Source organism: Crocuta crocuta, unplaced genomic scaffold (assembly GCF_008692635.1).
Source record: "Crocuta crocuta isolate KB4526 unplaced genomic scaffold, BGI_CrCroc_1.0 scaffold59, whole genome shotgun sequence".
NCBI lineage: Eukaryota > Metazoa > Chordata > Mammalia > Carnivora > Hyaenidae > Crocuta > Crocuta crocuta.
The window spans coordinates 3,123,268-3,146,633 of NW_027551578.1; positions in this window are offsets into that span (position 1 = coordinate 3,123,268).

Sequence of the window (23,366 nt, forward strand, 5' to 3'; positions counted from 1 at the left end):
CACGTGCCCAGGTCACTGTGAATAATGAAATATTTAAATCTACTCAGCCCCAGAATAATTTTCAGTACGTGACCTCACAGGGTATTCAGAGCTCGTCTCTGGTTAAGTAAAGATTACGTGTAAGCCTTAATTCAGTTTCTGATGGCGAACTGTGAATACAGAGGGAACAGGAAAGACCTTCCTACCACATATAGACCGCAAAGTGCAGGGTCATGGGATGACCCCGGGGACTGGGCATCGGTGGTTCAGGATGTTGCAGAGTATTGGTCCTCTGAGTCTTTGGGGTTGCCAGGTGGACCTTGGGACTGGCTGACCTCCAGAATTCACCTCCCCCAGCCAGAAGCAGCCTCGCCAGCATGCCCCAGTGGGCTGCAGAAGGCAGTTTCTAACTTATTTTTTTTTTATGTTAGTTTGATTTTGAGAGAGCAATCAGGGGAGGGGCAAAAAGAGAGGGAGACAGAATCCCAAGTCCTCCCACACTGTTGGCGCCGAGCCTAACACGGGGCTCGAACTCATGAACTGTGAGATGATGTGGAAACCAAGAGTCAGGCGCTTAACTGCCTGAGCTGCCCAGGCGCCCCTGCAGAAGGTGGCTTCTGCGGCACATAACGTGGAGGAGGGTGGGAACACTGTCATAGGCACCTGCTGGAGTTTCTCCCTGATGCGTCTTCCCGTTCAATATGAATATGCAGTCTCACACCTCACGTGCTTTGAGGGTGCCGAAGAGAGATCTGGTAACTCTGTGTGGAGAATGAGCCTGGGAAAGGCAGGTAGGAGGGAAGCGCTCTGTCTTAGCACATTAAACACAATCATTTGCCCAAAGATGAATTAACCCAGAGAAAACATTTTCTCTTATGATTGCTGAGACCTTTTGTGACATACACACAGTGAAGGAAATCCATTTTCTTGTTATTTTTCCGTAAAATATGCCATAACACTACTCTACCGCTAGTTACTATAGGGCCACGGACAAGTTATTGAATGGATGGCGCTTCTGCTTCTTTGTAAGCTATTGGGCCACACGATGTTATGATTATTTCTAGTTCTAAAATTCCACATGAAAGCTAAAAACATTGTCTACCTGCTAAAACTCGGGAGAAGGATGGTTTTATTTTTTATGTGCATTTATATTTTGTGAGAAAGTGAGCAGGGATGGGGCAGAGACAGAGAGGGACAGAGGATCTGAAGCAAGCTCTGTGCTGTCAGCTCAAACTCATGAACTGCCAGATCATGACCTGGGCTGAAGTTGGACACTCAACCAACTGAGCCTCCTCAGGTACCCCAAGAATGGTTTATTTTTTTAATGGCACCAGAGCCTTCAATTAAATTTATTATTTTGCATTAGAACAAATGACATTCCAGGAGGAAATAGTGGCTTTCTGCTTACCCCAAGCAAAGTAATCATTATAAAAAGCATTAATATTTTCACATAATTTCCTTCTCGAACAATTGCAAGAAATTATGAATTCATTTGAATCATCCAACATCATGTTTATCGCATTATCCATTTTGTATTTAGCATCGAAATGAAGCAAATGCATTATCGCAGGTAAATGCATTTGTTTCACAACGTGTATGGCATACTGTGGCATCCGCATTGTAAAACATAACTAGCAATGACATTAGTGTTCATTTTCTGGAGCTCGGAAAGGAGGCGGAGAAAACGAAAGGGGATGTCGGTGCACGGCCTCATCGGTGCCTGCAGCCAGAACACTTGCAAAACTGGGAGCCTTCATTACCGCGAAGCTTAAGGCTGGGCTTTAATAAGATTGGCAAAGTCTCTTGAACTTGGGGGGAGAAAGCACTAACAGGTGTAAGCCAGATCCTCCCTTCTCCTTGGCTTGAGAGACTGCTCTTCCACACTCTACAGCTGGAGAGTTCTGACTCACATGGCGTTTCTCAGACTCCTGATGCACCTGCTCGCTAGTATGAGGGTGTTTGCCTCCAGGCCCTCCCCAGAGCCAGCGTACGCCAAATCTGAGATCATGGCGGCGATGAGGGGGCTTATTTCTTTCCCCAACCATCGTTCTTGAGCAGCTGATCACCTACCACAAAGAGGAGTAAGCCAAGAGTCCCCTCCACTGGGGAATCTCGTTGTCAAGTCCAACAGGAAACTGGTGTGGGGGTGGGGCGGGGCTGAAAATGTAAACTAGGACAAAAATGTACCATTGCCTCAAGTCCATGATCAGCCAGTAGGCCATCATCATCTAGAAAAATCGGGAGTTGGGGCGCCTGGGCGGCTTAGTCGGTTAAGCGTCCGACCTTCGCTTAGGTCATGATCTCGCGGTTCGTGGGTTCGAGCCCCGCGTCGGGCTCTGAGCTGACTGCCAGCTCAGAGCCTGGAGCCTGTTTCAGTCTGTGACTCCCTCTCTCTCTGACCCTCCCCTGCTCACGCTGTCTCTCTCTCTCTCCTAGAAATAAATAAAACATTTTAAAAAATCGGGAGTTGGCAAAAGTTTTCAGCAATGAAGTTTTAAAGGCAGGTGGCCACAAGTACCAGGTTTATTGGTCATTGGTGTCCATCTAGAGCAGATTTGTCTCTCTTCCTGGAGCAGAAAGAAGGTTGACAGGGGAAGGGGTGAGCAGGCATGTAATTTATTGCAAAGGTGTCAAGTCATAACAATGACACAGAAAGCTGTGGGACAGGGGCGGCGGCCACTGCTCTGTCTGTCTCTGGTAGTGTGGACCCTAGGCGATGAGTTAGAAGATGAATTAGAAGTCTGCTTTACAGCTGGCTTTGGAGATGCTCGCAGTTCAGGCAGCTGCACCTTCTGAAGATCGATTTGAGTAAATCTGAAAAATAAACACCTGTTAGAGAAATCACAAACCAAGCCATATCTTTTCCCGGCCGGGAAATCTCTTGGGTCCATCTCTGGAGGTCATTCGGGAAGCTGCGCCCCCAACCTCATGCAAATCCATCAATCTCCGGACAGTGGAGAGAGGCAGCCTGGCTGCTCACCTGACTGGGATGGTCAGTCCCTGGTGATGGCAAGTAACCTCACTTCCTCTGAGAAGTGAGGAAAGGAGAAGAGGTCCATGGAGCGTGAAGGAAACCTTCTGGGCATTGGACACAAAGAAGACCATTTTCCTTTTGGTTCCCAGTTCCTTTGTTGCTGCTGTTTGGGGTGTTGCTGTGGTTTTTCTGACTCAGCTACCTTGCATGTGTCCCCTTGGGGGTTTACTCTTCTAAGCATAAAAAATTCTGGTGAGGTGCCATGGACAGAGTTGCCTGCAGAGAGAGAGAAGTGGTGTTTGTGGCTGGATCCCCGGTCCCTTGCCATGGTGGTGGAGGGAGAAGGTGCATTGGGTGTGTTATGACCTGGCTGTCGAATAACAGATACAATCTGTGGTCAAGAGCATTAGCCCAATAATGAGATGAAACTCCTTGCTGAGGATAGTGTTTTACGAAAACAGAAATAGTTTGTATAGTGTTTTGTTCTTGTCTAAACATCCTTTGATCTACAGTCACCAAACGGAGCCTAGTTCTGAGAGCTGGAAAGAAAAGGCATTTTATCGAGAGGGAAACAGAGCTTCTGACTTTTCTCAGGGATGCACTTAGTAGCCTGTGGAGTCAGGGCTAGAATCCCAACCTGACTGCTGTTTTTCATACAACTCAGAGACCCACACGGTCTTAGCCCCCTCCTGCAAGAAGAAAGTGGTCACCAAAGTGTCTTGCCTTAAATGTGGCACCAAGCACCAGCAGCTACAAGGCTATTTTTCTCCTGTGTGGCCCTCTCCCAGGGTGAAGGAAAGCAGTGGGGGCTAAGATGAGGGGTGTTGAGAGGCCAAGGCAGAAAGGAGAAGCACCAAGAAAAGTGGCATCAGACTGGCTCCCTCTGAATCCAGAGGTTTGGTACAGCCACTTTGGAAAGCAGTATTGCAATTCCTCAAAAACTTACAACAGCATTACTGAATTACAGCAATTCCTTTTCTGGCTATATGCTCAAAGGAGTTGAAAGCAGAGACTTGATGGGGCACCTGGGTGGCTTAGTCGGTCAAGCAACCGACTTCGGCTCAGGTCATGATCTCACAGTTCGTGAGTTCAAGCCCCACATCGGGCTCTGTGCTGATGGCTCGGAGCCTGAAGCCTACTTCAGATTCTGTGTCTCCCTCTCTCTGCCCCTCCCTCACTCACACTGTGTCTGTTTCTAGAAAATAAATAAACTTAAAAAATAAAAAAAGGAAAACAGGGTATTCAACATATATCCCCACACCCATGTTCACGGCAATATTATTTACAGTGAAAAGGTAGAAGACAACCCAAGTGCCCATCAACAGATGAGTGGATACACAGAATGCAGCACGTACATGTGATAGAATATTCAGCCTCAAAAAGGAAGGAGGGGAGCCCAGGTGGCTCAGTTCATGGGGTGGCCATCTTCGGCTCAGGTCATCATCCCGTGGTCTGTGGGTTCGAGCCCCATGTCGGGCTCTGTCCTGACATCTCAGAGCCTGGAGCTGCTTTGGATTCTGTGTCTCCCTCTCCACCTGACCCTGCTCTGCTTGCTCTTGGTCTCTTTCTCTCTCTCTAAAATAAAAAATAAACATTAAAAATAAAAGAAAGGAAATTCTGATGTAGGCTACAACCTGGATGAACTCCAAAGAAGTGCTAAGTGAAATTAGCCAGTCACAACGGAACATATACTGTGATTCCACTTATAAGGAGACAGGAAGTAGGGTGATGGAGGCCAGGGCTTGGGATCAAAGAGGAATGGGGAGTTAATGTTTAATGGGAACGGAGTTGAAGTCTGGGAAGATAAAAAGTTCTGGAGATGGATGAGGGTGATGTTTACAGAGCAGTGTGAATGTGCCTAATGCCCCTGAGCTATACACTTAAAAATGATTAAAATGGTAGATGGTGGGGCACCTGGGCGGCTCAATCAGTTAAGTGCTGACTTTGGCTCAGGTCATCGTAATCTCACAGTTGACGAGTTCAAGCCCTGTATCTGCTGTCTGCTGTCAGCATGGAGCCCGCTTTGGATCCTCTGTTTCCCTCTCTCTCTGCTCCTCTTCTGCTCCCTCTCTCCCTCTCTCTCAAAAAAACAAAAAAATAAACATTTAAAAATTACAGAAAAAATTTTTAATGTTTATTTATTTTTGATTGAGGGACAGACAGAGCGTGAGCAGGGAGGGGCAGAGAGAGAGGGAGACACAGAATCTGAGGCAGGCTCCAGGTTCCGAGCTGTCAGCACAGAGGCCAATGCAGGACCTGAAGTCATGAATGGTGAGATCATGACCTGAGCCAAAGTCAGAGGCTAAACTGACTCAGCCACCCAGGTGCCCTGATCGTGGTGACGTTTAAATGGAATAATGCACATGAAGCTGGAACACTGGCTGGCACATGGTCAGCATTTGATAAAATTAGCTTATATTATTGTTCTGAGGTCTATATTACTATTTTTCTTAGAAAGTGAACTGCATTTGATACATCATATACAGACTCTCATTTAAAAACAAATTGCGTTTTTATTTTATTTTTTTTTTTACAAATAGTTTATTGTCAAATTAGTTTNTACAAATTGCATTTTTAATTAAAAAAATGATTGTTATAGAAAATTTCAAAAATACAACTATTCAATGTCACCCACAATCTTATCAGCCAATCATAGTCATTGTAATATTGGGTAAACTTTGAATTCTGCTATGCAAGTGTTTAGAAAATAGACTTGTATGGTGTGTATTATTTTACAATTTGTCTTTTTCAGTTAACTATTTCATCCAATAATTATGTATTTATTTTTAATGTTTACTTATTTTTGAGATCGGGAGGGAGGGAATAAGAGAGCCAGAGGGGGGGGGGAGGTGGATGCAGAAAGAGAGGAAGACAGAGGATCAGAAGCGGGTTCCTTGCTGACAGCACAGAGCCCGATGCGGGGCTCGAACTCACAAACCGTGAGATCATGACCTGAACCAAAATCAGATGCTTCACTGACTGAGCCATCCAGGTGCCACATCCCACAAGTATTTATGGAGCAATTTCTCTGTTTCAACTTTTCCAACCGGCAAGAAGAGCACATGAAAAGGCCCTGAGGCAGGCATTTGCACTGAAGATATCTTCCATATTTCCATGCATTTTGAAGCTTTTCGGTTTGGTCCCTTTAGTGCCAACATTTTACTCCCCTCCGTGGATATTACATAATTTATTTAATAATCTCTTATTTAATGATATCCAAGTTGTTCTTCTTTTTTTTGTTTCTTTCTTGGCACAAATAATATAGCAGCAAAATTCTTGTTTACAAATCCTTGGTCACACCAGTTTTTCACTACTGTGTACTTAGTGCCTATCAGAATGTCTGGCAGATGGGTAGAGCTCCCTAAGCATTTGCTGAATAAGTAAATACAATCTATGACTATGACCTTAGGATAATACTAAACATAGAACTGCAACGTTTAAATAAAAGTTAACTTACATAGTATCTTGAAGCCTAACTCTGTTCTAAAAGCTTTACAAATATTAATTCACTTCATCTTCCCCACAGCCCTTTGAAATAGATACCTATCAGAATACCTATCATATGAGGGAGGAAACAGAGGCACAGAGTGATTGAGTGACTTGCACAAGGTCACAGAGCTAATATGCTGTAGGACACCTGCCCTTGGAGCCTGTGATCTTAACTACTCTGCAACGGATCAATTTATCAGGCTGTGAGGGTTGTGGTATGTTTCCAGAGCGTACTCACCAGGACTTCCACGTGACATAATTTTGGGGAGAAACTGTGTTTTCATTCACATAAAGGTCAGCTGGCAGCTGAGAGGGCTCTGCCTCAGTCATTTGGGGACCGAGGCTCCCTCTATCCTGTGGCCGTGTCTCCAGGGCCTCCGAGTCCCATACTGGTTCCTTTGCATGTACCTGCTGCTTAGGGAAAGACAGTAAGGGGGCCAGGCCATGGCTGCAGCTCATGTGTATCTTTCCAACCCCATTGCATGCTTGAGCGCAATCATGTGATCATGCCTATTGCCAGTGGAAACAGAAATACAGATTAGCGGTGAGTCCAGGAAACAGGAAGAATCTTAAAAAGAGCTTGGTCTTCTGGGCCATCGTCTGCCCTTCTGATTGCCAAGGGTTTATTTCTCTTTTCTTTTTCTTTTTCACATGGAACAAACGTAACCTTTCCATGGGGAACAACTCAAAGACCCACCCAGTCACTGGAGGTTAGGATATCTGGGTCATGGGCCCTCCCCTCTATGAAGAACCCTGTGCAGTTCCTCATTTTCCAGCACCCTGTGAATTCAAAACACAAGTTGTCTTCCCCTCCTCACATCCAATACCTAGTTGTGGACCAAGGACAGGACCACACGATAAAACTCCCATTCAATGGAGGGACGAACGAGGACACACCTGCTCATAGCAATTTTGAAATCCCACCAGGTGGGCATTATAAAGTCACCCTACCCTGCGGGACAGGGGAGGGGCCTCAATTACACCAGGTTCTGTTCATTGGAAGGAACCCATTTGTGCATTTTTCTCCATGGCAACATCTAAAATGGGAATTCATGAGTGGGCCTCACCTGGGTTGTTTTAGAATACTGTGTATTGATAGAAAATTTGAGGTGTAGTAAAGCCAACGGATCAGGAGACCATTGCCATTGAAAAGAGAGTTTGGTACTCATAGATTTCAGGAGGATGGGACACACAGGAAAGCACCTGGGTCAGCTGGGAGGCAGAGGGAGTGAGAGGAGACATGGCCAAGAGCCTTTACTGTGGCTTCCAGCAGAAGAAATGGGGGAGAAGGGGGCAGTGCAAGCAGCCTCAGGATTGGCTAGCTTGAATAGTTTCAGGAGACTGAGTGTGTGCGGCTGTTTCCTGTTGTCTGGTACCTGGCCCTGTGTGATTAGGGCAGCGGCATAGTGTCCTAGAGAGTTAAAACCCAACAGAGGAGGTAGCTGGAGGTGTGGGCTCTGGACTGGTTAGTCTGCCTTTGAAAGGCACACTTCTGAGCTGTACACAACGTTGAGGAATTAGCTAACCCTGGGCGAGGACTTCCTTCCTGGGTCAGCATCACAAAACAGAAAACAGAAGACACTTTGTATAGTAGACTTCCCAACTATCACAGGGCTCTTCCTGCCTAAACAAATGTGAGGACTCAAGTGTTGTTTCAGTCCCAGATGAAAGACTTTTTGGACTCGCCTTCTAGTTTCTATGGTAGGACACTTTCCTCAAATCTTTACTAGCTGCTTACTATCATTTTCCAGTTCCGTGGACCAGCAACCCTACTGAGGGCCTTTCCTCGAAGAGCCCTCCAGTCTGCCTTTTCTCTGTGCCTCCTCTACTCCTCTACCCAGATGTAATTTTGATTTTGATTTTGATTTTTTAATGTCTATTTACTTGTGGTGGGTGGGGGGATCAGAGAGAGAAGGAGACACAGACTTAGAAGCAGGCTCCATGCTGTCAGGACAGAGCCCGATGTGGGGCTTGAACTCACGAACTATGAGATCTGACACTTAACTGACCCGGACACCCCATGCAGATGTAATGTGTAAAACCAGCTGGTGGGCGATCAGATCATGCCACCATCCAAATCTCTGTTTTACTGGGAAGGTTGAATGGAACTTTCCAGTCTTATCTCTTATTGTTTGAGGTCCAGAAATATCAACTTTTCTACCTTTCAGTTTTTACTTGTAGACATTTCTCATGCCTTCTCTTTCTGCTGGAAAACCAGGTGATTATTGCTGGAGGTCAGTTCTTTCCTACAGTACCTCATAAAACGTGTCCAGTTTTAGATTTAGCAGGTTACGGGAACTCCTGCCACCATTTTTTTCTGGAGCTGAGAGCTCAGGAGGTCTGAGATCTCCATTCCAGGACATTTCAGGCCACAGACTCACCAAATATTTCCCAGGTCTTACCACGACCTACCACATCGATCTTCTCAACCTGTCACTCAACCACTAAGTCATTGTCAAATATTTAAGTTTTTTATTATGGCACCTGACTTTGAGGATTTAAAAAAAAAAACCCGGACAGCAATGCTCATTAGTTGACATAATAATAAACCTCCATCTTGAGTGGTTTAACTCGGAAGCCTTTTATTTCTTGTCCACAAAGAACAAAATGGTGCAAGGGAAATAAGAGGGAGCTTGTTCTCAGAAATTCTCTATCTTGTGGCTTCCTAGGGTCTGGGGGTTTTCTCCTGGGTCCTCTGCTTCTGGTCAGCAGACAAGGGAGAGAGAGAGAGGATGGGGTCACAGGTCTGGCATCTACGGGCAGTCCTAGAAGTGGTGGGCCTCACTTCTGGCCACATCTCTTTGGCCAAAATTTAGTGGCATGGCCACACCTGTCTTCAAAGAAGGCCGAGGAACGGACAGCAGCTATAAGCCCAGAAGAAAGGAAAGTGAGTTTGGTAAACAGCTGGCCAGTCTCCATCCCAGGCTACCAGTATATTCCACGTGAATGCAACTCAGGAACCATGCCTTCCATACAGTGGGTTCATGCTTCCCTCAAATCATTACCAATAGGAAGTACTATCTAAAGTAAAATCTTGTGGACTGATGTGGTATTTCAAATATCTCCATTTGCATTTACTTTGATTTCTTTATGAGGGTGGACATTTTTCATCTGTTTACTGGTCAATTTTATGTCTTAATTTACATAATTCCTGTCTCTGTTCTTTTGTCTTTTTTTTTCATTAGGGAATTCTTTTATTATTTATAAGCAAGTTTTCTATAATAAAGATATTAAACTTTGTCTTAAGAGATAACTCAAAATTTTTTTTCCAGTTTGCCCTTTTTTTCCACTTAAATATTTAATTCTTTCGGAATTTATTTTGGCATATGATATGAAGTAAGGAATCTAATTTTCCCCCCACATGCTTAGCTTTCTGTCTCCAAAATCTTAGCATCATTTATTGAATAATCCATCTTTCCCTCAAAAGACTAATTGCTAACTATGTGCCCTTCATCAGCGAGAACTGGGTGACATAAGTAGTTTGATTCAGCCAGCCCCCAATGCTGAAATACCTCTCTGAAAACGGTCCCCGGAAGCCCCCCGGTCGTCATTGTCATTCTGGATTTCAAAAAATAAGAGATTGCTGTAGAGCACCTGCAATTCTATTAAGAAGTGATGTCCATGCCATGCTAACCAACCTGGATCTGCTGGAGTGGGACCCCCCAAGATACACCCGCATCTGTGGTCTCGGTTCTAGTCCATTCTCCTTGAGCTGGTCCTCAACCTGAGGTCACACGCTCAGACCGTAACCCAGGGTTACCCCAAATCACCAGTGCTGGGGGGCTGCCTCGTGCCTAATTTCTGATAATTCTAGTTCCTCCCCCAGCTGTGGCTCTTCTTGATTTAATATGCCTCCAAGATGTTCCCGTGTGGCCAGACGGCTCTCCGACTCAACTCTCCCTGATCCCCCTGAGGGAAATCAGAGACATTTTGCCACTACCAATTTCTCTGTGCACCCTATTATTAAAACTTCCATGTCACAGGAACATAAAATGTCAGAGCTGTGAGGGCTTTCTGAGGTCTATGAAGTCCTATCTTTTCAGTCCCCAAATGATGGGACTCAGGTGACTTTGTCCTAGTTAGTGGTGGGGCCAGAATTCAAACCTGGGACTCTTGGCCTCTTAATTCAGCTTTCTTTCTGCATCATGTTCTGTATCCAGAATTGTCTTTTTAGTACCAGAAGCCAGCTGATACCCGGTAGACATCTGGATGCCACCGTTATGACCAAATGCTCCTACTGCATCAGAATTACCCATAGTACAAAGGAGACAGTGGACATAAGAGTGTAATCAATAAATGTGTCTAAAAAAAAAAAAAAAAAAAAAAAGGAACAGACAGTAGGCAATGCTGGGCTCCTCCACTGTTATTACATTACAGATCTTTTGTATCAAGCAGAGACAGTTGGAAAGAAAGGACCAAAATTCAATGCCTATAAAATATAAATGAGGTAATTTATAAATTCATCACATGCCATCCATTTTGAATATCATTAACACCTTAACTCTACAGTACAAATAAATGCACCAGCTCAACAATTTATGAACAAAAATCTGATTAGCTCTTCTACGCTCGTATTCAGAACATGTGAGAAGCCTTCAGGGCATTTTTCTGGGTGTGCCGGCAGCAAGGTGCAGCATTTCCTTTCTTGCTCCGAGGAATAGGTAACTCCAGGCTCATTCCAGGTGTAGGTTAAGAGTCAGTCAGAGCTGACCGTTCGTTGGTGATCTTCCTCCCGGGGTAACCACAGATAAGGGTGCAGAACAAGCCGACATCGCCAACCATTATTCCACGTAGCTGCGTATCTCTACACTGGGTTTGTCTCTCCCTCTTCTGCTTCTGTTTTTACTTTGAGCTTCCTGGTTTACAAATAGTGTGATTACATTTTCCAAATCTCCACTCTGGGTATAGAAGAGCTTCCTGGGTTTCAAATGACTGGTAGCTACAAGGAAGTGGACTGCTAGAAGTTGTAATGACCCATGCGGAGGGGCATCTGTAGGTAGACAACAAGGTACAAGAAGGTATTTGGGGCAACAGACAACATGCAAGAGGCCTTTCCAGGTAATCAACAAGAAACAATGTACAGGGGACATAATTTAATTTAGTAGGAAGAGATTGCCTTTAAAAGCCAAAACGTTGAGTCACCTCGGTGGCTCAGTCGATTAACCATCGGACTTCAGCTCAGGTCATGATCTCGTCATTCCCAAGTTCAAGCCCCGCATCAGGCTCTGTGCTGACAGCTCAGAGCCTGGAGCCTGCTTCCGATTCTGTGTCTCCCTCTCTCTCTGCCCCTCTCCCTCTCACTCTCTGTCTCTCTCTTTCTCACAAAATAAAAGAAAGACATAAAATAATAGCCAAAAAGCATTGCCAAAATATTATCATTAAGTCAAAAAGATATAAAATGAAATATCTAGCCATTCCCCCCCCTTTTTCTACTGACTTTGTGATTGTCACATAGTATTTTCTGTAAATCAAACGTCTTAATTCTTTGCGAAGAGCATTTCTAAAACATATTCTGATGTGGCAGTTACAGCCAGCCCAGAAATTATAGATATAACTGTCTCACATTTTTAAGCCTAGAAGTTTTTGGACTCGCTCATAAACACAGCAATAAAGTAACAGCCAGTGACCTACAGATACAGCAAGCCCAGATAATAAATAACTTGGCTAAAAGAATCCGAAAGCCCATGTTCAGGAAGCTGGGCAGGAAATTGCAGTCAAATCTATGACGTTACAGGCCTCCCTCTTCCCAACCAAGCTGAACGAGCAACAGTTCGGTCTGAAATGGTCCGCTCGGGGCTCCCTGATCCCAGACAAAATAAGAAGCAAAATGAGAAAAACAATTTGCAGGGAAGGAAATGTTATAACAATATGACTCAGTTTCTACGGGTCCTACTTCTTAGTAATAACCGACCATGGGGAGCAAGATTGATTTGTTTGCATGACCTGTCCCCGAGGGCATCCTTTCTATGGAAGTTTGGTGGGCCAAATAAAGTGGCCTTCAGTGGGACCTGGATGGTTCCCAGGACAGGAATGGGGGGGGGGGGGGCGGAAAGCAAGGACTAGAAGGGAGAAATTTACCTCTTCCTTAAGTCTATGTAGCTACCATATATTACTTAGTACATATATAGACACATGCCCACATATGTATGTAGTTATAATGTGTATGTACATTAAAGTAAACTCTACTGTAAATAACAACTTAAAGAGTCTAAATTCAGAAGTGATTATGGGGCACCTGCGTGGTTCAGTCTGTTGAGCGCCTAACTTCAGCTCAGGTCATGATCTCACCTTCTAAGAGTTTGAGCCCCACATCAGGCTCTGTGCTGACAGTTCAGAGCCTGGAGCCTGCCTCACATTCTGTGTCTCCCTCTCTCTCTGCCCCTCTCCTGCTCACACTCTGTCTCTCTCTCTCAAAAATAATAAACATTAAAAAAAAAAAGAAATGATTAATCATTTTAAAAGGATCCTCACTCTTTAATAGGAATAATTATAGGCTTTGTTTAAATAGTGATATTCTTTAGTGTGTTTAAAAACAGTACATATTTGGGGCACCTGGGTGGCTCCGTTGGTTAAGCATCAGACTTCAGATCAGGTCAGGATCTCATGATTTGTGAGTTCAAGCACCACACAGGGCTCTGTGCTGACAGCTCAGAGCCTGGAGCCTGCTTCAGTTTTGTAGCCCCCCCCCTCTCTGCCCCTCCCCTGCTCACGCTCTGTCTCTCTCTCTCTGTCTCTCAATAATAAATAAATATTTTTTAAAAACTTAAAAACCAGTACATATTTATATTTATATAGGGCTTTCCAAGAGCACATCTATTACATATAATTTTTCTCAGTACATAAGCTCCAGTGTGTGTATGGATTTTACAGGCGCACCTAATTATGATTCAACAAAATCAATTCCATAATTTATGGTCAAATAAGTGCATTATCCAACACAATAATTTTTGGTGATAATATGTAGGGATTCACACAAATGAGATTACTTCACTGCCATCTCTCCCTTTGAAAGATCAGTAATGAGATAATTGAGATATTAAGTAGGACCTAATAGAGATATTGAGTCAGACTTCCTTTTTTTGTGTCTCTTATATATGTGCACGGGGCCCCTGCTGAAGCCACAGCTTTTGCCCTGAGTCTAACCATGAGAAACACCTGCCATCTGTGTAGGGCCAACCTGACTCACAGGCAACATCTCTAAGGTGAGATTCCCACCAGGCTTGCCGTCCCTAAACCATCCCCATTACCCTCACCCATTACCCCATTGCCAGTCCCATTAACCCCACTCTTAATTTAGTCTGTCGCCCTGTAGCAAGCTTGGCCCTTAGAGTGTAAGACTAGATGCTTTGCAGAGACTTGAAGGGCAGCCCAAGGAAGTGAATGGTGTGGGCCTCTGGGCAAGGGACACTGAGAACAATAAGTGTACCAGCCTATAGAGGAGAAGGGGAGCCAAAAGAAGGAGGTAGAAAAGAATTCTATACAACCCTGGTTGGGGGGCAGCCCCAGGGCATGGGGGTGGCCATCATAATGGTAGGACCCTCGAGATGGGCCTTCTGTCTCATGGATTTCATGTGGGAACATGAGGGATGTTCTGCCTTTGTTCTACCTGTATAGTCTGTGGACTGTGCAGGTAGAAACACACCGCAAGTATGAAGTTCCAGTTCTTAGTACCTCTCTTTACCAGGATGGCCTTTTGGGTAGGAGAGAGGGGGCATGAAGCCACGTTTTTAACGCAGCTGGATTCAAATAAACATGATGGGAATTTAGCCGCTGGGGTATTTAGGGGACCCTTGATGCGTGTGATAATTTTCCCCAGTGGGCGACATCAGATGTGACAATCAGGATCATAGTTTCTTCTGCCTCCCTCCTTTCCTCTCCTGTGAATGTGTCCACCAAGAATATTGGGCATCTTCTTTCAGAACTTGCTCTAACTTTATTTGCTGAAAGTAATAATACGGATAACAAAGCCATTTCTCAGGTGCTATTTTAAACAGTCGGGCAGATGCTGATCCATTTCCCACAATCCCTCAGGAGCATGCCTACACCTGTTCAGCGCGGTCCGTAGACACTCCAAGGGTCCCATGTCAGTGTTTGCCAGTAGTTATTTCCAAAGGTTTCTATGCCCCCTTCAGTGTTTGTATTTTCCTTCTCATTTCTAGTGCTGAAGACAGCTTTGAAGAATGGGTCCAGTATCTCGGCCATATGAGACCCCTTCTTAATTCCATGCTGCGCCTGATTTTGTAGAGGACCTGAGTTCACGCTGCTGTCTCTTTTCCCTGATGCGTTAGTAAAAAGCCTGCATTCTTTTTTAAAAACGTTTTTAATATTTAGTTATTTTAGATGCAGGGAGGAGGGGCAGATAGAGAGGGAGACACAGAATCTGAAGCTGGTTCCAGGCTCTGAGGTGTCAGTTCAGAGCCCCATGTGGGGCTTGAACTCACAAACCATGAGATCATGACCTGAGTTTAAGTCAGAAGCCTAACTGACTGAGGCACCCAAAAGCCCCCAAAGCCTATATTCTTTAACCCTTTTTATAAGCATTCTCTTTACAACTTCCTTGTGAGTCACACGTGCTATTATATCAGCTCATAACTCTTCTGTGTCCCTCTACTTCCTGGCATAGATTTCTCTCACGGGGAAACCTGTGCAGACTCAATCCCCGGCTCACAGCAGGCAGCTCAGGGTTCTTTATGTCTTCTGTTCTTGGTAGAATTGATATTTCTGATGCTTGATTATTCCAATAGGCAGTATGGTGTTTGCTCACTGGGGCTGGTTGCTTTCTTTGCTTCTTTGAAATGTGGCACACATATGCCCACTTCTCATTGGTTTCTGCCATGAGGGAGTTGAACTTGGTGGCACTGCCTCATGCCACCCAGGCTCTCGGGACACCCAGCAGCCCTGGGAGGTCAGCCCTGCACAGTGGTGGCATGGTCGGCCTTGACCTTACAGAGCCTCTGGGATGAACGAGGCATGGGCACACTGGACACTGGTCTCTTGAGTTATCTGCCCTATGACTGGTTACAAGGATCCAACTTCACTTTGAGTGTCTCTGAGACAGAACTGAGAGAAATATAGACAAATGCCTCAGCCTTTCCATTCTCTTTCTTCAAGTGTCTCCCATACCCAGGTGCCCAATTCTGTTCCCCCAGTGCCTTGTGACTTGTGTGCTTCCAGGGACCATCTCTCTATTCTGTCACCATTACTATTCAGAGGTGGCAGAAGAAATTGAGTTTAGTTTCTTCTCAGATGAGATGGATAATCCTACAGTGATGCCTGATGGCTCTGAGCCTCCATGATGTTTCCTGGAGGGACAATGGTGGCCTGGGTCCCTATCCCCGGAATAACTGAAGTCAGAGAGTAGGCTCTTCACTTGCTTAGCAGAACACATTCAAAGAAACAAATTCAACTTCAGCATCAAGCCAGACCAGATGAGGCACAGGGATGGGAGAGAATTCTGAGACTGAAGTACAGGTGACCTTGAACAATGTAGGTTTGAACTGGAGAGATTCATTTACCCACAGATTTTTTTTTTGATAAATATAGTACAGTACTATAAATGCATTTTCTCTTCCTTATGTTTTTCTCAATAACATTTTCTCTTCCCCAGCTCACTTGATTGTGGAATGCAGCATATAATACATATAACATACACCATATCTGTTCATGGACTGTTTATGTTATCAGTAAGGCTTCTGGTCAACCAAGCAACAGAGCCTGGTGTTTTCACTGCTTTTGTTTCTTGTTGGCTGGTGGGAAGGGATGGGGTGCCAGGTTCTGGGCTTGGTTATGGCAGTGGTGGGGGGCAGGGAGAGGGCCAGGAGCCTGCGCTGGAGACAAAGTCACCTCAAGAATCTCACCTGGTTCTCTACCTTCTCCCCAGCAAGTCCTGCTGGGGTCTTTGTACACTGCCCATCCACCTCCTTCCCGAGTCCTGAGTGGTGGGGGTGGGGATGGTGCTCTTGTCCCTAGCTTCTGGGTCTCCAGGGGTGTTAGGAGCTGCCCTGAGCCCATGTCCTGGCCAGACCCATGGTGGGGTGACTTGTGGACCCCAATCCTGGTGCAGGTTTATAACTCTACCAAAGTACAATGCCTATCCTCCCTGCCTCTGACCCCCCAAAAAAACACAAGATGGAGTCAGGCTGACTCTGAAGTTGGGTGGGGACAGAGATCCCAGGCAGCCTGGGAAGGGGATATAAAGGCTGAAATAAAAAGTCTGTCAAGTAAAAAAAAAAAAAAAGAAGAAGAAGTAGCTAACTTTTAAGGGAGTCAAAAATTATTCACGGATTTTTTAATGCACAGGGGCTCGGTGCCCCTCACCCCCATGTTGCTCAAGGGTCAACTGTAATTACAAAAGGAAATGGGGAAAGATCTAAAGATCAGGGAAGCAGATGGAGCTACAGGAAAATGTCCTTCGCAGAGACTGGCAGGTGTCCTTACCCTTGTCCCTTGAGCGGGGTTGGTCCCCTGATTTACCACAGCCTCCAACCCTCTGGGGGTTTGAAGGGCCACCCCCCCCCCTCCGGTCTTCTGCACCTGCTGCCCCCTCTCACCCTTGCTGCTCACAACTGGCTGCACAAAAAGCTTCCTGTTTCTCCCAGTGCAGAAGTCTGGGAGTTCATATGGCTTGCTCCAGTGTCACAGCCCCCTGTGTCATCCTACAGTAACCCTTCCTGTGGCCTGTGCTGAGAACTCTAGGCCCGTAACCCCATTCAATCCCCACAAAACCCGGTATTGAACTTGGCACTCTTCCAATCTGCTCCAGATCAGTAACCAGGTAGAAAGTTAAGCCATTGTCTTGGACCCAGGAAGGCGTGTGTCCAAAGTTTGGGATTGTGACAATTCCCTTAGCTCTCTCCTGGACAGGAGATGGGATCTGGCTGGTGTGTGCAGGAAGGGGTCCCCACCAGCAATATCGTGCTGACTAGTGGCCATTTAGCTTCATTTCACCTAAAGGAATCACACACAGAAAGGGGAGGGAAGAACCGACAGCTGGGTGCCTTCTGGTCTTTGTCACAAGTTACCAGCCTGAGATCTTTATATGAAGGGTAAGGAACCTTGATACTGGGAGATAGCCACAGGGCTAGCGACCTGAAGAGGGGTAGTTTCTATGTACTGCCACCACTTGAAGCCAGGATGTGCATCTCCTACTCGAATCCTATGGATAATCTGGCAAGGTCGGAATCCCACAGTTGACTAAGCCTAGGATCAAAGGCTGAATTTTTTTTCCCAAGCTCTCATAGTTAGTAAGGGGCTGGGCCTGGATTCAAGCTAAGCAAGTCTGCATCTGGGTGAACATTCTCCCCCTGGCCCTTTGTTATTAAAGTAGCAGGATTTGATTCAGGAACTCCTTATGGAAGAGGTGTCTGGACTGTGCACAGATCCCTAAGAACCAGAGCGAGAAGAAAAGCCCAGGGTGGTGGGAGGGGCCAGGAGAGTGAAGAGTGCTCACTTTGGCTGGGCTGGTGGCCCCATCAAGCAGCTCAAGCAGGGGACATGCCCACTGGGCACAAAACCATCTTTGAGAAACTCCTGGCACACCCAGGTCCTCTGAGCCCTGCCTCACCTAACTGTGTGGGTATAAATGGCTCTCATTCGACCTCAGTGGGTTAGGCTGGCCTCGACATTTAAACATAACCAAGCAGGAGTGCTTGGGTGGCTCAGTGGGTTAAGTGCCTGACTCTTGGTTTCAGCTTAGGTCATGATCTTGCAGTTTGTGAGTTCAAGCCCCACATCGAACTCTGTGCTGATGGTGTGGAGCCTGCTTGGAATTCTTTCTTTCCCTCCCTGTCTCTCTCCCTCTCTTTCTCTCTCTCAAAAAATAAATAAACAAAAAATAAACATAAGCAAAAAAACAACCCCAAAACAAAACAAAAAACAAAACAAGATAAAAGAAAAAGAAAGAAAGAAACACCTTTCTCACCCAGGCAGACTTTTGTCTTTATATTATGGTGCAGTCACCATCAGCTAAAACCTAACAGACACAGTCAGTTGAAATCTTGAAAATAAGTAAAGCTTGGTGTGGTATTAAAAATGCATTTTGGGGGTGCCTGGGTGGCTTAGTCGGTTAAGCGTCTGACTTTCGCTTAGTTCATGATCTCGTGGTTTGTGGGTTCGAGCCCCGCATCGGGCTCTGTGCTGACTGCCAGCTCAGAGCCTGGAGCCTGTTTCAGAGTCTGTGACTCCCTTTCTCTCTGACCCTCCCCTGCTCACGCTGTCTCTCTCTCTCCTAGAAATAAATAAAACATTTAAAAGATGCATTTTGTGTTATTTAAATGTTAAACTCTTGTTTATGCCTTTCAGAAACGATAGGCAAGCTTGAAAAGGGACGAATTCACAGAAAAGAGTGAGCCACGTTTTACCAGATATTTGCCTTTTTATTTTTTAAAACCACAATTCTTTGGCCAGTGGAAAGGAATGATGAAGGAACGATTTTTCTATGATCCTTAGCAGAGAAATCAGTTCCTCCTTCATCCTAACTAAATTTTTATTGAACAAATATGTAAAGTGCTTTATCTTGAAGGTGTGCCAAGTTACGAGCCTGCCTGGGGCGTCCACATGCCTGTCTGGCCCTCGTTTCAGATCGGAATTGGAGCCAGCCCCACAAATCTGGCTGGGAAGACAGAGGGAAGGTCAGAAAAGGTCAGCATAGGACCACACTGAGGGCCAGGCGCCAGCCAAGCTTGTCCAGGAGGGTCTGGATGCCAGGATGAGGTTCCATTTCCTCCTGTTACTTTTCCAGGACAGCACAGGGTATTCACAGGTAGCTGTGTCTTGGGGGGTGGGGAAGGGGGGCTCATCTAACCAGGTTCTTTGTGAAGCCAAGTCCACGGTGCTCTGCTTCCTCCCCAACAAAGGAGGGGAACAGGACACAAAGGGGACTGGGATGGCACAAGAGGAGCTGGACGTTTCCTTAGCCAGGTGAGTATCTGTGTAGGCAGCAGATCTGCATGTGAGCGGGTGGAGAGGAGATGGGGTGCAGAGGGATGGGTGGAGAAAGGAGGCATGGACTGGGCCATCAATGCTCCCACCAAGAGGGTGAGGGCCCCTTGGGCCTTGTGGCTGGTTTGTCCACTCTCCAGTGTCCGCAGGGGAGACATTGCCCATCCCCCACCCCTGCCGTGCAGGTAAGCCGTCCCAGCCCGAGGTAGTCCCTGCTGGTCATTTCCCTAACCCTTCCTTCCTGAATGAATTCCACAGGGGAGAGACCCAGCAGGCAGCAGGGAGGAGGAAGGGAGAGCAGACCATCCTCCCCTCATATCAGATCCCTGCAGAAACGTGGCTATGGGCAGCAGGAAGGGGGGATTCAAGCAGCTCGATAGGCTGGCCACCCACGTGGTACAGGGTCTGTCCCTGGAGGGCCGTGCTCTGTCTAGACTTGTGGGCTTGGAGGTAAGGCTATGGGGGCTGGGGTGTCATGGCGGCAAATACACAGCCATAAACCAATGGGCAGATTGGAGAATCACAGGGGCCAATGATGAGCAGACATGCCAAACCCAAGCATATGTGGGTAAAAAGCAGCAGGGGCTAGGACAGCCGGAAGAAGGCCTTGTATTCAAAACTAACTTCTTCACGGGGACTTTGCACCTGAGTTATTTCTTAAACCCCAGAGCCCGGGCCCCACAGTATCTGGATTTATCCTCAAGGTAGAACCTTTCAACTTTGGTAAATGGTCTAGCTCCTCGTGTTAACAACAGCAGCTAATAATGATTACATGATGACCATTCAATCCCTCACCAGTCATACGAACAAGGCATTATTCTCCTCCTCAGGTTACTGATGAAGAAACTGTGGTCCAGAACGTGTGGCCGGCAGGGAACTAACTGTCCACCAAAATGTGTCCCCCTCCTCCCCTTCTGGAGCAGACCTCTCAGAGAAGTGGCTGCCGGCCAGGGAAGACATTTCTCAAATGTGCCTTCACCACTCATTCTCCCTGTCTGAGGCCCGGCAGGACAAGGGGACAGCAACACAGAGGAAGCCAGGGTCCCTGGATCAGGGTCTGGGGGGAAGCTGGGCTCCAATCAGGGGCACTGGCTGTGGAATGCAAATCGAAATGAAAAGTAAACTTCTGTTATGCCAAGTGATCATTAGAGGGCAGCTAGCATTATCCCAGCCAGAACAGAGAGGTGGAGTAACCGAGCCAAGGTCACACAACCAGTGAAGCAGAAGACCGGGGATACATTCACATGTGCCCAAGTCTCCAGGAATACCTGGAACACTCATATCTACCTCTTTTCCACTCAAGTCCCACTCTGGCTCCTGTCACCCTGCACACACAGGCTCTGCTTCTGCATCACGTGCTGCTCATGAGAGGGGATGTGTGGCTGAACCACAGGATGGACGCAGGATAGCTCGTGAGTCTGCGGGGTGTCCCCTGGGGTCAGAATGTAGGTTCAGGGTTAGAAACGCCCACTGAGCTTGAGCCATCTGGAGGCCTTCAGCTTTTGCCATTTGACAAGAATGGACCTGAAGAGTGATGGTGATAATTATAACTGAAGCTTCCTCCGGTCCCCTGGGCTCCAGGCCCTGTGATCGCGCCACCTGGTTTCTTTCCATCCTTATAAGACTTACAGGTGAGAGTCTTCTGTCAAGTTCATTCCATAAATGAGGAAGCAGAGTGTCGAGGCGGCTCAGAGGCCCAGAGTCACATGCGTGGAGCAGCAGAGCCAGGGCTCAAGCAAGCAGACCCAGAGCCCTGCTCCACGTCACTGGCCACGTGCTTTGCACTGTGTGCTCCATCAGGAAAAAAGAAATAAACGAAGAGCAGATTTTAAAATACATTTTAGGGGCGCCTGGGTGGCTCAGTCGGTTCAGCATCTGACTTCAGCTCAGGTCACAATCTCACGGTTCACGGGTTTGAGCCCCACATCGGGCTCTGTGCTGACAGCTCACAGCCTACAGCCTGCTTCGGATTCTGTGTCTCCCTCTCTCTCTGCCCCTCCCCCACTCGCACTCTGTCTCTCTCAAAAATAAACATTAAAAAAAGTTTTAAAATACATTTGATACATGTACCCTGGCCCCTATGCGCATCAATATCAGTAAAGCAGAATTCATTCATATAACTTAAGATAGGAAAATAAATAAGTAAATTTCTGCATTTCTTCCCTCCCTTTGGTGGATTGTTCCGTGCACCCCTAAGGTGGGCACGCTCCATGAGGGACACGCCATGGACCAGGCTCTAGATCACCTCCAGATGCTGGGCCAGACGTGCTTTGATGGCGAGGGTCCTTTGCTCTCACGTGGGGTTCTCAGGAGAAGACTCTGGCATTTGGGAAGACAGATGGACACATGGATCCTATATTTTGTCCGTGGCAGCCGCTTCATCACAAGGGACCGCACCGTTCCAACGCTCTGTGATCTGAACAGTCTTGTGAGGTGCAGACGGCTGGCCACTAGAAGGCATGCTCATTCTACAGAAACACCCAGTTAGAGCTCAGAGGTGGAGGGGCTGCTGAAGGCCTGTGAACCCCAGGAAACATCAGGGCCCAGGAGCTCCAGTTAGCACTCTGTCAGCTGAGCCTGAGATTGACTGAGTGGCAGGCCAGGTAAGTGTTCCATGGGGGAGATGAAATGCCCCGATAATTCTACTTCCCTGAGGTCAAAAACCCGTGTGTGTCTAGCTTGGCAAAGAGACGGTGGTCATGGAGGATGGCCAAGGCCATCTGGACCTTCTCAGCATGCAGAGCCCCTTCCTGAGAGCACATCAGGATGTCCGTGAGGCAGGCGGTCCCAGCGGGTGCCAACAAATCTTGGAAGGTGTCATTCATAAAATATTGAAACACCAAGGGCGCAGAACACATACCAAATGGCATCGGCAGGTTATGTGTATGGGAGCGTGTGATGGAACCCATTCCCCATTCATTCCAGACTCAGGAGGAGCTTACACACCTCCTGGGCTCGAGTGTGAGTGGACTCAAGCCAGGGGAGATGACTCAATGATTCTGAAATTAGCAGAGGCAAGCACTCACCATTTGTGAATGGTCAGTTGGTGAGAACACTTCATGCATTAAAAATATACATATATATGTAGTTCCACGAGTCTTTATGAAAAAACAATCTACAGATATGATTGGGTCCCAGCCAAGGAGAAAATGGCAGATAAACCTTTGTTCTCAAGCTGTTCTCTATAAGCTCGGAAAAAACACTGGCACAGAAAAGGGTGCAGACTTTATTTCTGACCATGCCCGGGACTTCAGGGTAATAACAGTCCTGTGGGGAAGGGGGAAGGTGCAGGAAAGAGGGGGACTCTACTAAGCAACACATGTCCTGACATGTGCAGTGCAGACCCCGGCTGCCTTTTCTCCGTAGGGTGGTGTCGCTGACAGTCGGGACCCTTATAGGCTCTACCGAGGGTCACATCTTTATGTGAGTGCCCTAGAGACACTCTTCACTTTCACAGGCTGGTGGCCCCCCTCCTCTGACCGCTGAGTCCCTTCTCCCAAGAATCCGCCACACCCCTTTTCGGTGAGTCTTTCGCACCCCAACTGAGTGGAGAGAGGGAAAAGAGACTCCGCCCCAGGCTGCAGTTGCTCTGACCCGGATTGGACGGTGCACACTCCCCCCACCCTCACTAAGATGCCTTATCACATCGTCTTGCCTAGAATTTGGAATCGGGACCAAGAGATTCTCATAATTCCCTCTGGGTTCTGGAAATACGAAGCGATTCAACATGGAGGCTGGGGCGGCCATGTTTGATGCGCACACAGAGAAGTGAAGACATTCACTTTGCAGGGAGAGCGAGACACATAAAGAAAATGAGGAGAGGTGTGCAGGGATGAGCTGAGCAGCCCTGGGGAGAGTGGGTGGAATCTCATGGGCGCTGCTGTGTGCACTCCCTGGGGTTCGGGTGAACCATCCATGTAGCCCCCAATAAATGCCTCCAACCTTAGCTAGCAGGAGTATTTCTTAGGCTACCTGGCCTTGGTCT